This window comes from Nuphar pumila, chromosome 16 (assembly GCF_984573655.1).
Source record: "Nuphar pumila chromosome 16, dmNupPumi1.hap1.1, whole genome shotgun sequence".
NCBI lineage: Eukaryota > Viridiplantae > Streptophyta > Magnoliopsida > Nymphaeales > Nymphaeaceae > Nuphar > Nuphar pumila.
The window spans coordinates 32,574,222-32,579,859 of record NC_143264.1 but is presented as its reverse complement, the minus strand read 5'-3'; positions in this window follow the sequence as shown (position 1 = coordinate 32,579,859).

Genomic DNA, 5,638 nt, shown 5'->3' with positions numbered 1-5,638 from the left:
GTTTTTACCCTTACAGAAGGGGGGTCTGAGGGTTCCTCCCAGCGTGGGTCGCATCATTCAACTTGATGAGTTGTGGTGATTGATTCAGAGTTTTTGCCCTTATAGGAGGAGGGTTTGGGGGCTCATCGCAGCGTGGATAACATCGTTCAACTTGATTCGTTGTGGAGCCTGATTCAGAGTTTTTGCCCTTACAGGAGCGGGGTTTGGAGACTCCTCCCAGCGTGGGTAGCATCCTTCAACTTGATTCGTTGTGGAGGCTGATTTAGAGTTTTTGCCCTTACAAGAGCGGGGTCCGGGGGCTCCCCCCGATGCGGGTCCCACTGCACGGTCAGGGGTCCAGGGGGCTCGGGTGGCAGCGTCCCCCGAACCATTTTTTTTGAGGCCTTGTATAATTTTTTTATTTTCTTTCCCTCTTTTAACTATCGAAAAAGAGCAATAAAGCGTTTTGTTTAATCGTGGGGCTCATGTTTCCTTCGGTTATTTCTTGCTCGAGGTTTTTGTTGAAAGTGCAGTAGGATCGAGGCAACGAGCACTAGAGGGGATGGGGTGAATAGTGCTTTTAAAAATTGTCTGCATAATTTTGACGGATTTTGCAATTCGCAAAGCAAACACACAAAGAACACAATAATTTATCCTGGTTCGGTCTTTCTCGACCTACATCCAGTCCCCAAGCAAAACTCGCTTGAGATTTCCACTATCAACCTTGTGTAACTACAAGATCATACAGACCAAATCCGGTCCCACTTCCAGTAACACACTTACTGAAAGCAAACAACTCCTTTAAACCAAATAGTCTTTCTTTTTACAGAAAATTGAAACAAGTAACAACTTACAATACAACCTATGAGCCCTTCTTATGAATGCAAATGAGATGCAATTGGCTTTTGAGGTTGTTGAAATACTCTACTCACGAATTCACTATCTCTCAAAGGAATTTGAGTGAAAAACTGAAGTGAAAAATATCACGTGAGTGAGAAAATGAATGAGTAAAAAGCAAAGAGTAATTGATTCAAATTGATTGAATTGCAGTGCTTTTGAGTGTAAAATGCACTCATATTTACAGTTGAAAGTTTCCATACGTTGAGGGTATGAAAGAGTGTCAAAACAATCCATTTTGAACGATCAAAACGTTTGAAAAATGAAAGGACACACCTTTTCAATGTTTCAGGAAAAATGGTAAAATTAGTCGACTGAAACAGTAGTTAGTCGACTAATAATTAGTTATTAGTAGACTGACAGTTATCGTCGGTCGAGTGATCTGTTAATCGAGCTGTTTGAAAATCTGATTTTTGGAAACTTAGTCGACTAGAGAAAAGTTAGTCGACTGATAATATCATCAGTAGACTGAAAAACCTTTCAGTCGACTGCTGCTAAAATCTTCTGAAAAACACAAGTTCTGTCCGGTCGACTGATAAAAGCATTAGTCGACTGCTGCTAAATTTTTTCTGAAAATGCATGTTCTGTTCAGTCGACTGATAAAATCATTAGTCGACTGCTGCTAAATTTACAGAAAATAGACATTCTGTCTGGTCGACTAATAAAACCTTCGATCGACTAATTTGATAAAAATAACATTTTTGGAAAATATGGCGCGAAAGGGTTAGTCTACTTGAAGTATTGCCTTAGTTGAAAAATAGTTGATTTACTTTTTTATCATCAAAACCTTGTACTTGAAGTATTATGTACGGCTTCATTGTCGTAACAATCTCCCCATTTTTTATGATGACAAACTTAATCAAAGATGAAGCATTTAGATACATAGATGGGGATTTTACTCCCCCCATCTATATGCTGCAAAACATTAAAAGTTAGCACATTCAAAGCACATATATCACATATTGATTGGTTTGCATTTCCATCATTACTTCATGCATTTTTAAAACTTTTTCAAGAATGCAATTTTGAATGCTTTCTCATGATGTAATTTCCATGTCATAATGCAATATTCAATTTCTATCATTTTCTCTTAATTTCTCATTTCTCATGCAAGGTCTATCTTTTTCTCCTGCAAGTTCCATCATGTGTCTACCAAGATACACCAAGTTCTATCTTTTTCTCCCCCTTTGTCATAATAAAAAAGAGTAAGGGTACAAATAGTATAAGCAAAATGTAAATTCCAGTTCAAAATATTACAACCCTTAAAGTATCAAAGTTCAGTAAAGACAGAAAACAAAGAGCATAAAAGTGAGTTAAGCAAGTCCTTGATTGCAGTAATATCTTTCTGAATCGAAGAAAGTTGTTGAGTTACATCTTCACGAAAAGTGTGTTGATGCAACTCCAAAGCTTCCAGTCGCTGCAAAACTTCATCATTGTCTTGACTTGTAGAAAATTTCTTTTGTTTTAATTAAGATGAAGGTGTTGCAGAAGATTGTGAGGATTCAGAAATCGATGGTTCAGTAGGATCAGATGGTTCAGTTTAATCAACATTTAGAGAAGGCAAATATTTGATTTTCATTCATTTAAAAATAGTTTGATCAAAGAACTCCTTTTGCTCAATATATTTTTCATTGGTTAAGGAAACTTTGAAATGTCTGAAAATACGAGTTAGAAGACATCCATAAGGAAGAAATGGTTTTTGTTTCCATAAATTAGTAAAATACACATTGGCCCAATTTACAGAAATATTTCCAAATAATACATAAAGAGCTGTAGAAAGATCTGTGGAATAATAATCAAAAGAACCAGTTTTAGGTAGAACATTGTGGGCAAGAATTCGTCCAGCAATGCGTGCACGAGTTTAAAGATTAGTATTTTTGAAAGGAGGGCAATGAGGTGCACCAAGAAGAAGAATTTGTTCAAAAATTCTTTCATCATTAAGTTCAATAGTATTGAAAATAGTGTGTGAAGGTGAAATTTCTAGGATTTGTCCAAGTAGTTTAGAATCAAACTAAATTTCAACATCACGAACAAGAGAGGAAAGAACTCCAGTTTCATGATCAATTTGTAAATTTGTATAAAACAAGTGGATCAGAAAAGGATAATGAAGGGTGTCTTCACAGGCATAAAAAAGATGTGAAATTCCTGGAAATAATTCTCTGATTTTGTAACGCGAAAACATGTGAAAGATGACATTTTGGCCTGGTAAAATAGGAAGTGCAGAAACCGATCCAAAAGTCTCATATAAAAGAGGATTTTAGAGTAATCTGAGAGAAAATTCGTATTTTGCTAAAGGTGTCGGAGGAGGAGAACCTTTTGTGGATGCAGTCTTCTGACGAGGCATGGTTGAAACAAATTCACCCAAATTTTTTTTTCCAGTTGTAAAGAACACAGTCGTTGAGAAGAACAGTTGATGTCGGCTTCCAAATGACGTTTGGCGGGAGGAAGATGTTGTCGTGCTTCGTGCAACAGAAATAAAGGAGGATACGGTGGCTGACGGCGAGTGAGAAGGCTGCCACAAGGGGATTCCAAGAGCTGAAGATGCACTGAGCACGACAAAAGGATTCCAACGAGATCTGAAGATGCGCCGGTCACTGCAAGAGGATTCCGACGAGTCCCTGTCACGGCGAGAAGATTCCAGTGAGGAGAGGTTCGGACGACACTCTGAGGGTTTTTCGGAAGAGAGAGAGGAGAGAGAGAGAGTTTCATTTTTCAAAGTGTTTTGTTTTTAAGAAAAATAAAAAAAATCAGGAAAAAAAATCCAAGGGGTATCAGGTCCCTTTAGTTGATTTTTTTTTAAAAAAATTTTTAGTCGACTAAAATTTTATCGGTTGAGTAATAAGGTGCAACTCAATCTAAAAACATTTTAAAGCATCAGTCGACTAGAAATTTATCGGTCGACTAATATGGTGCGATTTAGAGATTTTGTTCAAAAAATCAATATTTTATAAATAAAAAAACAAGCAAATGCCTAGTTCTCTCCTAATTCTCATAAAATCTTCATTTTTAAGTGGTTTAGTGAAGATATCAGCATGTTGTTCATTAGTGAAAATAAAATTTAATGAAATATCTCATTTTAACACATGATCTCTTAAGAAATGATGTCTAACTTCAATATGCTTAGTTCTTAAGTGCTGAACAAGATTTTTCGAAAGATTTATAGCACTAGTGTTATCACAATAAATAGTTGTTGTGGAGTAATTCAAACCAAAATCTTTTAAGGTCTGTTTCATCCATAGTACTTGTGAACATGCTAAACTAGCCGCTATATATTCTGCTTCAGTTGTTGAGAGTGACATTGAATTTTTGTTTTTTTACTAAACTAAGAAACTAAGGAATTTCCTAAGAAATGACAAGTTTCGCTAGTACTCTTGCGATCAGATTTACTTCCTGCAAAATCTGCATCACTATATGAAACTAAATCAAAGGAAGATGATTTTGGGTAAAACAAACCAAAATCTGAAGTATCTTTCAAGTAACAAAGAATTTGTTTTACTGCATGCAGTTAAATGAGATTCCTTTGGATTAACTTGAAATCTTGCACATATACAAACACTAAACATAATATCAGGTTGACTAGCAGTTAAGTATAATAGAGATCCGATCATACCTCTGTAGAGCTTAGTATCTACATTTTTACCATTTTCATCTTTATCAAGAGAAGTAGTTGTACTCATAGGATTTCTTCTTGATTTCGATGAGTCCATCCCAAATCTCTTGAGAAGTTCTTTTGTATATTTAGCCTGATTGATGAAGATTCCTTCTTCAGTTTGCTTTATTTGAAGTCCAAGGAAGTAGTTTAATTTGCCCATCAAGCTCATTTCAAACTCTTCCTGCATAGCTTTAGCAAATTCTATTACTTTTCCCTTGTTATTGAACCCAAAGGTGACGATTCCTCCATCCTTACTTTGGAGGGTGGAAAATAACTGCGACCTTCCAGTCATATGTTTGGAACAACCGCTGTTCAATATCCATTTTCTCCTTATTTTGTGTACCTACAACAAAATTAGAAGACAAAGCATTTGACCCCTTTCTATTTTTGGGTCCATGAGACTTAGTCTTAGGAACCCATATCCATTTAGATTTTGGTTTCCTTTGATAATAAATATTCTTTTTATAAAAAGATTTAGCATTTCTCGAATAATCATGTCTAGGCTTATAAGCATTATATTTTTCATGATTAGATGCATTTATATTAGAACTGGAAAATTTAGTTCTATGAACAAATGGTTGAGAATATTGTCTTTGATTCTTCACCACATAGTTGGTCTATTTTGAGTATCAAAGAAGCTATATCCCAATCCGGTTTTATTAACCGAGCATCTTTGAGAACCAAGAAGTCTTTCTAGATTCTCTTGACCATTTGTGAATTTGGTCACTATAGAAAGAAGATCATTTGATTTTTCTTTTAGACTAGTTATTTCTTTTTGTAAGATATTGGTTCTAATTCTAATTTCTTTTATCTCAAAAGCTTGGCAAAAGTTTTTCTGCTTGAGATCTTCTATCTCTTGAAGTAACACTTTGTTTTTAGAGTCAAGAGTTGAATTTTCAATTTTTTAACTCTTTGTTTTTAGAACTTAGACTCTTAAATTTAGCATATAAGTCATTAAATGCTTCTAATAAATCATCATATTCAAATTGACTTACCGAATCTTTTTGTGGTACAAAGCACATGTTGGCGACTTCTTCATTTGATTCTTCATCGGAAGAGGAGTCACTATCATCCCAACATGCTTGAAATGCCTTTTTCTTCTTGAATTGG